Here is a 12,544-nt window from a genome sequence, read left to right on the forward strand (position 1 = left end):
TCATGATATTGCCTGAACTCGAAAAGAGTACGGGGGGGGGGGGGGGGGGGGGGTAATACCACAAAAAAGCAGAGAGCACTGTAAGCTCTCCCCGTAGCAGAAGAGCATGTATCTTATTTAGGGAATTAATAATGGTCAGGAGTCTGGAGAGTTGGAAATCATTCAAGTCTAAATACTATTATTGATCCTGAAATTTCTTCTTGTAGACCTTGGATCTTGGCTCCCCAATACAAGACCTAAATGACAGCTTCTGATGCAGAGACCTATCTCTTCCCCTCCCAAAGGGGGAAGAAAGCATTAAGAAGGATGAGCGTTAAGGGAAGAGAGCATTTCTGCATTTACTTCTGTTGCAGCATAACTGTTACTCAACTGTACAGCTCGTACTAGCAAAATTTAACATGTTATCCAATATGAGACAGAATCCAGTACACTATACTCAGAATAAACGTGTGTTGGCTGTATAGTGCATGTAACAAACGCACAGAGAGTAGTCAAAGCCAAATCTTCACTGCATTTACCTCAGTTTTACACTGTAAGGACCGTTAACAAATTTTAGCTGGTACACGGTATCTCCACGTGCCAATGTCAGCTGGAAAGAGACCAAGCTATTCAAATTCAAACCAAGCTGATGCTTGTTTCTGACCCAAGCCCAAACAACTTCTCCTCTGCTGTTTTCCTCCCAATCACACTAGCCATTATTTGAGGTCTTCAACAAATAATTTTTGAGATTTCTTTTACTTTCAACTTGGCTTCAGCTTCTACACAAATTTGTTTCCTCTAGACTTGGATTAAACATATTAGTAATTACTCAAAGATTGTTTTCTAAAAGGAGCTATAGCTGTGCCACTTTTTCTCAACTCTTGCCATTTTCATCACGTTAGTATTTCAACTCAGGACCACTGCTATATTCCTAGGACTAGTATGTTAGAAAAAGTTAACGCTTCCCTTAGTTACCAACTTGATGTCTTTGGATACTGTATTCCACATTTATACATGGACGATGCATTAATAAAATCAGTGTGTTTCAAGTATTTCAAGTATGTATCTTTTTTTAAGGTTACAGAGTCTTCTTTGAAAAAAAAAAATACCTAAAAAAAACCAGCCGGTAATCTTGACTTTCTGATAGTCCCTCGCTGCAGCAGCTTCCAAGACTTGTGGAAAAACAGGGTAACACTGGCATTAGTCATACTAGCGCACGTGACTTCTTCCAAAAAAATGAAATTATAGATCTGCCTACTCAGGGTGAAAAGAGATCCACTTTCTAAAGTGCTTGGTTGACTTCACAGCCTCTCTTCACCTAGAAGTGACCAAAAGCTAAAACAAAGCCTCCCCAGGCATCCACCTCACCTCCACCCAGCACCACTCCTAGAAATGACATTTAGTTTAGCTCCCAGTTGTAACGCCACGGAGCCAGCATTTGGTCAAGCACGCCGACAAATGCAGCTCCAAGTTCAGCAGCCAGGGAGCAGGTGGCAGTACAGGCAAGGAGCTGGCACGGCTGCCATCTTCCCGTACAAGGAGCACAAAGATTATCTGTGCCTGCCTACAAGTTGGGAGATGAACCAATGGTAAACTGCTTAAGAAAGAACAAATAAAATAATCCATCAAGCAAATAAGTGGTCTCATTTTCGTGCTACACATATGAGGTTGGGGATGAGGAAGAATAAAGAGTGAAACGGTTCACACTCAGGGGTCAGGCCCAAGTCACACAGACTGCACTATATGCATTAAGTTGCAATACATTCATTGCAAAGCACTGGAACAGGCTGCCCAGGGAAGTGCTCGAGTAACCACCCCTGAAGGGATTTCAAAGATGTGGCACTTAAGGACGTGGCTTTGCGGTGGACTTGGCAATGCTTACGTTAATGGTTGGACTTGATGATCTTAAAGGTCTTTTCCAACCTAAACAATTCAATGATTTCCCAAGCATTATGCAGTCGATGGCACTACTCTGAATGGATGTCTAAACTGGCTCACTTCAGTTCAGAGGCACAAATAAAACTTGTTCTTGTGATTGCTTTGCACTGGAAAAAAATACTAAAATATCACAAGAGCTCTCAGTTATGCACAAGAAACTGCTTACATCAGAAGTCTTACAATGGAGCTCTTATCGGACAAAGGTAAAGTCACACACAAAGGAAGGGGACTAGTGATCTTCTAGATGTTAAATATTTGTTTTCAGGCTGTAGTCCTTCTCTTAGACCAATTCTCCAGTAACAATGGTAAACCCGCTCTCCTGGTACAGTATGGCACTGCAGGATTTGACTCCCACAGTTGCAGAACAACGAACTGCAGTTTATGCAGACTCACTGATTTAATACCTAACAATATCCCAGCTATCCCTTCTGTGTTTAAGAACAGTATTTGCTTTATGCAGCATAAAGGTTCATGAGTTGCACTAAAACCTCCACTGCAAACAAACTGCCTCCTTCTCTTGGCAGCACCATCATCCTATCACACATGGAATAAGACCCCTACCTCACTCCTTCCCACCACACATCCCCGCACACCGAGGAGAACACCACAGCAGATCTCTCGGGCTGCCACCTCTGAGATCAGTCTGGAAAGAACAGCTTGTGCAGGGCGTGACAAACTCATCAGGATTTATTTCAAAAGCTTTGTGTGACTAGAAGCAATATTTTTCCCTAACTCCAGGCATCCATGTATTCACGTCACCTGCAGAAAGAGACCACAGAGGGCCTCTCATGCTATGGCCTGCTTCAAAGAAAAAACAGTGTCCCCTAAGCAAATATTGACATCAGAATTAAACATGCAAGAATAAAGAAAAAAATTATGCTATTTAGTACTGAAAAGCACTTATATCCACCATCACATATCCTTATATCAAGTGATCTCTTTCACTGTGCTACAACTAGACAAGGGAAGCTAAGCTTTCAAGTAAACGTTTCTTAATTCAGTGCCGCTTGAGGAGTATCTAATCATAGATTTACAGCATTGTACTTTTCCTAAACTTGCTAAGACTGCAAGACTATAAAATCTGAATATATTAACTAAAAATGAGATCACTCAATGCAATATTTAAGCAAACATTGCCCATGCGTTACCCAAAAATAGTACTCACTTCTGTAATGTAAAAGTATTCTTTTTACTACATGTCTTAACAGTAATTAGGGAAAAAAAATCCACATAAAATTTCAAGCAAAGGAACTTGCTGTGTATCTGGCAGTTAAGCGTTCCAAGAATCTTAAAATGTCACATTTCTCCTTTAGAATACAGCCAGGAATCTTTTTGTAATTCATGAACTAGACACCAACTCAACCTATAATTTGCCATACAAATATCGTATCAACAATGTAACGCTCCAGATAGCATCACCTGGTTATAAGTAATAAGCTGTTTGCCTTAACTCTCCAAATCATCTATAAGAGATACAACATCTGAAGAACAGCCTTTTGAAGAAAAACATGCCAACCACTGAGGTGAGGCCCTCTGTACCGTACGCGAGACAAAGACACGTTTGAAATGATGCTTCTGCTATTTGAAGAGTCAAGTAAATAATTTACAGGTGTTATTCGCTAGTTTGGAGGGGAAAGGAGAGGTAAAAAGTATCCTTCAATTTATCAAAAGCTATTCCTCAGATAAATAAAACATTCCTTAGATAAGTAACAGCCAAGCCACAGGCAAGTACCCAACTCAGTTTAATACACCATCTGCTTACTATCAGCTTTAATCACAAGAATATTAAAACCAACCTATTTTCTTCTGATGCATAATTTCTTAAATAGCTAAAACTGTCAATCAATAAAGTCACCTACAACATGCATGCCTCCCCAAGTTGTGCAAGAACACTAAATTCAATAAAAATATTTTTGACATGTTTAAATGATATAGCTGCACTTCCAAATCCAAGCCTTTTAAAAAGCAACCTGCTGGTCTTTTAAATAAATGTTTAGAATACTGTGGCTTCTGTTTACAGGCAAGCAAAACATAATTCTGCAAGAAACAAGCTGTTTTGCCTTATCTCAGTTGAACAGTCATATTAACAGCTTCTGCAGTACTACAACACAAACAGAAAGTGACAGAATTATTGCACTGGAAAACATGAACATACAGATAGCATACGAACTAGCCCAAGCTTAGATGCAGTGAGAACACTTTCAAATGAATGAATGAACAGCTGAATGAAAAAAAGAGAAAGATCAGATACACACACTCCTGTAATGCGTCAAAGTCACTAGAACCTTAGGAACTTCCAAAGAGACAGATGTAATATTTTTAGTGGATAAAGGATCAGTGCTGCATCCTGTGCTGAGGGAACAAGCTGAGATAAAACCTCACATCCATAATTAAGAGTGTGAAGAAAATTAGGTTTATTTATTCCCCTCCTAACGCCAGAAGTCCAGGCTACTTCCTCAAAATGAAAATCGCACTTCCCAAATGCCTCTTAACATCTGTCAAACAGTTTTAGCTGCTCTCAAGAGGCTTCTTATGCTACTATATACATTACATCTGCAACAGATTTTCTTGTTGTAGAATACAGATGGAATAAAACATTGTTTTATAACAAACATAGCGAAATACTACACCAGATTTCAACTGTGTACAATCCCAAACCAGCTACTCTGAATAACACACTTCTGAGTAACTTATCTGCTGCTAATCAGTGCCCTATTATGAGCACTGTTTCCTAAACATCACTTGCTCAGTCAACACTCATGTAACTCCTCCCTTTTAAAAGTCAATATCAGTCTCAAAACATCAAGTTCCTACAAGTCACTCTACCACGGTATGTAATCACAAAAAATAATTAATTGAGACAAATTACCAGAAAAGCATGCTACTTGCTGTTCCCACAAGCTGGCCAAGTGCTGCCTTTAAGATAAAGCTACACAAGAGCTGCTTCTACTGTGTCTAAACTGATGGGAGTTTCTTAGGCAGAGAAACCATTTCCTTGATCAGGAGTTAATTGATAAAAACGTCCCCAAAGCTACACAGAATCTTCAAGTCCAGGGTCAAAGTCCACAAAGCAGCAACAATATATCTTCTCTACTAATTCCCAGTATCATAAGTGCTAATTTTTTCAAAGCAACTTTTTCCGGCCCCTGCTTCCTGGTTACAATTAGACCTTCCAACACCTAGAAAACTTGTGCAAGTCACACTAATCTCAATATATGCTCAGACGTTTTCAACAGAAGCCAGAGACTTACAAAGCCCTTTACATCGCTCCAGCTGTAAACTCTCTGTGGAAGAGCTGTAGGCAGCAGAGCGAAGGAGGGAAACTATTGACAGGCTAAAATTAAACACAGGTTATCAATTTTACCCAGAACACAAGACAACAGCAAGAGAAATTACTCAAGCAAAATGCAGAAACAGTCCTCTAAAATGAATCACAGTGTTTGAGAAAAAAAACTTTTTTTGTTGTTGTAGAGGGGTTTCTGTTTCCTCTAAAAAAAAAAAAAAAACAAACCCAAAAAAAACAAAAACACCAAGACTGCGCCCATCGCCTCCTGTATCTCAAGAGATGGATTTCTGAACTGTATCAGAAGCATCAGCTACTCCTTATAACAAAAGTTAATTGTAAAGGCTAACAAAATAGGAAAAGCTTTCTTGATTCAACATCTTGATGACCCCATCAGAATGGGAGGTTTTTTTTTTAAAAAAAAAAAAAAAAAAAAAAAGGACAGTTCACTGGTAAAGAATTGTCTGACATTTAGAAGCAGTATTTTTTACTTCCTTACCAATGCACTGACACAGCCTAGGTGAGGAACTATGCTGTTTCATTTCCTGTAAAAACAGGGACTGTATAAACACCCACCACAAAAAGCTTTCAGCTACTGCTCCCCTCCTCCCCAACAGTACATCTGCCACATAAGCAAGATCTTCATTAACAGCATACTGTATTACGAACCACAATTCACCTGACCTAGATTTCCACATTACAGTTTGGCAAATAGGATCACCAACTTGTGAATTTGTACTGCTTCTATCACATTACATGTACTGAAGAAAACCCCACACTTTTAGGATAGTAACATTATCCCGTTTCCCAGAAAACAGCTGTCAATATTTCTTCACTGAAGGCCTTTCTTGTCTTCCTTCACAATTCTCTAGTTCATTGAACATTAAAAGTTTTTCTTCTGCAACCCAGTTCTGTTCTTGAGTAGCTCAGAGCTTGATGTAGTTTTATTACAAAGAAAGAAAGAAACAACCAAAAACCCACTGCGTACACCATTGGGAAGTTTTAACTATATGATGCCATGTAATTTCTGCAAAAACTTAATTTCCTGTTCTGAAACAGAAGCCTAAGAGACTAGCAGATAAATTGTTTGACAGAGAGCCTAAAGTGACAGAATTTGCACAGCATGGGGAGGGAGATGGGAGAAAAAACCCTTAGAAAACTCCCCTGCATGCTTCACGAAAAGAAGTTGTGGGAAATGCAGCAAGGGGACAGGTAGTAAAACAGTAGTCAGTGAAGAGATGAAAGCTTTGACACAGTTTATTAAAACTTGGATGAGTGCTCTATGCAAAGATTTATTGGATGGAGAGGGGGCTGGCACACAACTTCACAGAATACAACACATGCACAGTTTCTTATACTAGGTCACTGCACAAACATTTCTTTGAAAGCGTAAGAGCAGTCAAAAAAAAGTCAAAAAAAGATGCAGTGCATCACCTGAGACCCTTCTTGATCACTTCAACAGAATTTTAAAAAAGCAATCTAAAAAAAAGAACAATCTTCAATGAACTTCTTTTCCCCAAAAATTGCTTTCTATTAATTTCAGCATTTTGTTTCCCTTTGGAGTAAAACAGAGATAATACAGCAAGCACTAATGAAAAAACGGGAGCACATCAGTCTGACTTTGTCCCAACTCAGTTCCCTGTAAAACTTGTACAAGTCCAACGTGTTTTTTCTTGCAGATTCCTCCTGATGTAAAAGTTAAGAAACTTTAACAAGCACTTATAAAACAGTTTGGAGCACCCCAGAAATTCACACTTCTGGCAGGAATACGAGCTGGATAGCCCTTTACTGAGAAGTCAGGTTTTAACTAATTTGGCAGAGCAGCATGGTTAAAAAGAGCTCTCTCCCTGACCCATGCTTAAAGTAGGAAAAGATCTATTCATCACCAGGTCTAAGTTCTATCAGTCTTGACAAATTCAGTTTACTTACACCTCCAGAACTCCACAACAATAGAAAAAAGAAGCCGAAGAGCCCACAAATAACTACAATCACACATCTCAACTAGTTTCAATTTCGAAGCAGACCGCATTAAATCAGCGTCTAGAAAGCAAGGTTCTACAGCTGAGTTGTAGAAAGTCATTTATTTGCAAAACAAGTAACTTTAAAGCTGAGGAGTTCTGATGAAAAACTAGTACATGTCTAAAACAACAAACATCCTCAGAATCTTGCAGGGAACTCTGGAATGAAACAGCACACTGAGAATTCCACCAGCCCCTTCCACAGCTACTTGATAGCCAGCAAGTGAAATCAAATTATTCTCCTTTTTCTCCTCTTCATTTAAGACCAGGATGGTACCAACTCTAAACTCTCAGTAGCTGGACGACAGACCTGACAAAGACAAGCGGGAAGCAACACCCCACACACACTTCTACTGCCCACGGCATCTGCTGTGGACTAACAACCCGGAATCAGCTGCTGTCTTCTCAAAACTTCAACACTCAGGTTGATACTAAACAAGCATCAGCAGGGCCTCAACTGTGTTGTCACTTAATGGATCAAGTAGATCTGTATTTCCTGTGATTAGTTGAAATGATTGCAGCTAAGAAAACTTCAGCTGAAAATGAGCAGTTTTGAAAGGTTTCCTATCCTCAGTCCCAAGAACTCTGTTTTGTTTGGCCAGTAGATCGCAACCAGCCATATCGCATGTTAGAAACACCTTCGTGGCACGCAGGAACCGATGGCCTTCCTCCTGTCAGGAGTGGCATTCTGCACAGCATTTCTGTAACGCACAACTTAGGAAGGCTATTATTTCAAGAAGCTCATCTGAAATGCCGCCGAGTAGGCTAAGCCAAACGCCTTCAGACAACACGGGAACGCGCTCTTTGGGAAGCGAGCCAATTATAAGGCCCGCTAATGAAGACACGGAGGAGCGGCTGGCAGCAACAAGGGGCTAGTGACAATAACAGGGATTTAGGATTTGCTCCCCCAGGGCATCGCTGAATCAGAAGATGCCTCCCCACGGAGAGGGGAAGGAGGTTACCGGCAATCAAAGGAGCTAAATTTTCGCCGCATTCGGTACTCAACCCGACGGTTTTCAAGTCGCGGGCCCAAGGTTTAAGGCAGGCGACCGACCAAAGCACGTCGACCACGAGGGGACTGGGAAGCCCTCCGCCGGGAGGCACGGCTTCGCGGGGCCGCCTTAGGCTCTCACACCGCGCCCAGCTGCGCGGCACCGCTGAACGCCGACCGCCCCGGCCCCGGCGCGCAGGGCGGCACCGCAGCTCCCCGGGCGCGCCAGCGCGGAGCCGCCCCGCCGTGCCGCAGCCACCGCCCCCCGCCAGGGCTCACGGCCACGCCGGTAGCGGGGACCCCGGGGCTCCCAGGCTCCCCCCGCCCAGCTGCCCGCGGGGAGGCGGCACACGGCGACGCTCCGTGACGCCACGCCACCTCCTCCTGCCACGGCGGGGGACTCGAGTGGCACCACGACCGCCCCCCCTCCCCGTCCCCAGCCGCGGCGGCTGCGGCGTTGCCCCGCGCCCCGGACCCGCCGCTGCGGCTGGGGCGCAGGGTCCGGCTCAGGGCCCGACGGGGCGGAGGACCCCCGCCCCCCCGCCGGCAGGGGGGCAGCTCCCGCCGCGCTCTCACCTCTCCCCGCAGCCAGGTCCGGCGGGAGGCGCGGCGCGGAGGGGCGGGACGGGACGGGACGGACGGGGCCGGGGCGGGCGGGGGGGGGGGGCGGTAGCCGGGACCCCTCCCCTCCCCTCCCCTCCCCGCCGCGGGCTCCGCCTGCCGCGCGCGGCACCGACCGCTCCTTCGCGCGCGCGCGCGCACCCCGATCTCCCCGCGCGGCGCCCGGTCGCCGCTTGATCCGCTCATCCGCCCCGCCCCGCCCCGCCCCGCCCCGTCAGGCGGCGACCGCGAGCGCGTGCGCGCCCCGCGCGGAGGGCGGCCGTTAGCTCGGCCCGGGGCCGCGGGAGGGGGATGGCCCCAGGGCCGTGTGCCGGGCTCACGGGGGGTAACGGGGGAAGGCGGAGGCGGCCGGAAGCCTCACGGCTCTGGGTTGGGTCCGTGAGCGGCTGAGGGGGAACGAGGGCCCTGAGGCCGTTCCTCAGGGAACGGGAGGGACAATATAATGTGACGGGCAAAGCCAAAACGTTTTGGGGGACGCTCGGAGGGGGGGGGGGGCTAGCTGTGAGGGAGCTGCGGCAGCTCACGGTGCGATGCCGCACGGCACTGTGCCTTCCAGTAGCAGCCGTGAGCTGCGCAGGGCGCTAGGAAAAGTACAGCCATAAATAGCACTGCAGCATTGCATTAATCATCATGTGTGGTTTTAAGTAATAACTGTGGCAAAAAGTAGTAACAGTGGAAATTAAATAGGCTCTGAACAATACCTATAAATCAGCAAGACACACGGTTGCCCATCAACATACTAACAGGATTGGATTTTAATTTTTTTTCCATATCGGAATGTGTCCTCTCCCAGCAGTTCTAAACATGCCCTTGCTAAAACGAAACAACCGTGAGCAGCTCACACATGTTGCCATACTTAAAATCAATGCGTACCTCAGGTTTTCATCACCTGCCTTTTGACATAACTTGTGAAACACCGAGCGTCTTCTTTCCAGTTATTTCAAGGGAAATTACTGTCAGAAAATGTCTGGTGCCTTCAGCGCTAACCTGCTGAATAATGACGCAGAAACATCAAAGGATTCATGTTTCCAACTCTAGAAATAAGCCTTCTAGCTCAATCTATTTTTCATAGAATTATCTGCTGTACCTCAATTATGTAGCAGTGTCGCCTGCAGTCCATTATCTTGGGCTAATGTTCCATTCACAATCTTTTCTCTTTTCATTCTGTTCCCTGGAAAATCTAAGTTAATTGAAAGGCTGAGTATTCTTTCCTCAGTACTTTTTTCTTTTTAATACTTCTGTAGAAAGATATGCATATACTCCTGACTGCAGAAGATTGCTTTTTCTTCTCAGCAATGAGGTATAAAATGTTGTACAATACAGAGAACGGTACTGTTTTCATCATTGGACTTCATGTTCCTTATCAGTCTCTTCCAACTTGAGATATTCTCTTCAAGATTAAGTTTCTTTGTACAAAGCTTTCTATAATTAAACAATACTTCTCCCCAAAGGAGGGCCCTGGAATGAGACCATTTACTCCGACAAGAGTTACACACATGGACTTTCTTATTGTAGAGCTTTAATTCACAAAGCTGGTTGTGGTCTAGCAAAGGGACAGAGCCTACCTTTGGGAAGCAGTCCTGCTCACATGTGCAATTCATGACTCATTCATGTCTTGCCCCATGACAGAGCAATTCTTTTAAAGCTGTTTTTAAGGGCACCATATTCCACACTTTGAGAGCTCCATAAAAAAACACAGAGTTCTTCAAATCATGCTAAACACCCACAAACGAGGTGCAGTTTCAGATGCACAAAGTACATGACACCAGGCAGCCGCAGCTTGGAATTGCTTCACTTTGTGAGTATGCCAGGTGACTCCATACGGTGCTTTTTGCTTCTCCTGGAGGTCATCAGTAAACTCCTGTTACTCATTCCTAAGAGTGCTTTCCCGGTTTTGTGCAGGTTTTGTGTTCCTGTCTGTGATAACAACTGAACTAGATAAGCAGTACTCTTCTTGCATAGCTCCAGTAAGGACTGAAGGCCCAGGGCTGAGTTTAAATAGACTTCCTGGGCCCATGGGTGTGAGTAGAAGCTGAAGGTGGGGCTATTTAGAGCTATTAAGGCTTATTACTGTACTCAGGACTCACAAAGAGTTCATCTAATCCCTTTTTTCCTTACAGGATAAAATTTGCAATAATGCCTTTCACCTCAGTTACCTATGGCTGCTCATTCCTGACTCAGCTTTTGCAAAAGGAAGGGTGATATGGTAAACAGAAGAGCTATATGCTGCATGCTAGATGTGAGGCTCAGCCACAGGCAAGAATGATGTCCACCAGGGGTGTGGGAGCTTATCACAGTTCCTTCCCAAGTCCACGTGTTGTCTACTGCCTGTTCAGAAAACAGGATAAAGTACTTTAGAGCTGAAGGGGAATGACAAATAGAGTGTTTTGGTTTGTGGTTGAGCATATCTTTGTGGGCTATGGTTAGAGCTGGTAAATGCTATGGGAATACAAGCAAGCTCTGTTCAGAAAAGAAGATAAGAAAATCTGCATTATTCTCAGATAATATACTTGCAGAGTCACTAGGGGATTATTCATTGTAATCCTGCTAGGTGTTATCTTATTATCTAGTGGTAACACATACTACATGCTATATCTGTAGGTGCAAACAGCTCTGAAAACTAGAAAAAAAAAAACAACCAACACCCAGAAATAAACTAGAAATATTGTGTTAAGAACACTAATATGAAAAATACAGCGGTTTTATGTTTTCAGGGAAGCTCACCTTTCCTTGCTCTTCCTGGAAATTTCAGCTTCCCTCATCTCTCAAAGAGATCTGAGGCTTTTGTTCTCAGCTTCAAGAAAAAGTTTTTTAAAATAAAAGTCAAAATTGGGCTTAGTTATAATTAACAAAGCTTGGTTATAATTAAAATCAGCTGGGGTTGGGCAGAGCAGCAGAAGACTTTTTAGCTGAATGTGCATTTTAAATGGTTTTAGCCTCTTTCATGGAAAGAAAACCAGTTTCAGAGGTGCTCCGTTGCCCTCTGCTGCTTATGGAGCAGGCAGCTCTGCAGCCACTGAACACTTGTCACGGTTGCTTTGTTCTGTTTTGGAGAAATTATCTGCATTGTGACATTAATAAAATTAAAATTCTAATTAAAATGTATTATTATTTTGTTGTCAGTACATTGTTCATGATAAAGACTGTTTAGTAGTAGCCTTTTTGTCACGGAGTTTGATAATGCATGGCTATCTTAGAATAAATGTTCTGAAGCTTAGAACTACTGACATAAAATATATGTAATATATGAAATAAAACCATAATAATGGTTTGACCTTCTGATTTTCAACTTTGGTCCTAAAAGCTGTGTTGCAGGTATCTGAAGTATTTCTAATTTACATTACAGTAATTCTCATTGTCTTCAGTTTGCTCACTAATGTTACTAATGCTATCCTTATGAAATGACTTTTGTCCACAGTAATCCATAATTTACTCCAGTCATTCATGGGACTAACATAAAAAAATTTTCAAACTTATTTTTCCACCATTAGGTGACACTTTTATTTTGTAAGATGCTAGAACTACTCATTCTGTCAGAGGCATTGGCACTCCAGAGTGCCATTACATATGTTTCTCCTGCCTTTAGATCCAAGCTTGTCTCTATGCAATATGTCAGTCCTGCTCTTCTGCATTATATTTAGTTATTTAGGCCATGATGTTACAGGATTTTTAATTCAACTCAGGCATTTTTCAAGTACCAGCATATTGTTATTC

At 43.3% G+C, this 12,544-nt stretch overlaps 1 protein-coding gene across 3 annotated transcripts in view; it reads right to left on the reverse strand.

The window, feature by feature from the left end:
- The window catches only part of OSBPL8 (oxysterol binding protein like 8), a 93,486-nt gene extending 84,551 nt beyond the window's left edge, over nt 1-8,935 (reverse strand). The window contains exon 1 of one of the 3 annotated variants that reach the window (XM_080392523.1): nt 8,786-8,935. The gene's annotated coding sequence lies outside the window, so the exon portion shown is untranslated. The remainder of the gene's footprint in view (nt 1-8,785) is intronic. The other 2 variants (XM_080392525.1, XM_080392530.1) reach the window with 2 other exon arrangements.
- Nucleotides 8,936-12,544: the final 3,609 nt, after the last annotated feature.

Source organism: Falco punctatus (assembly GCF_963210335.1).
Source record: "Falco punctatus genome assembly, chromosome: 6".
Classification (NCBI taxonomy): Eukaryota; Metazoa; Chordata; class Aves; order Falconiformes; family Falconidae; genus Falco; species Falco punctatus.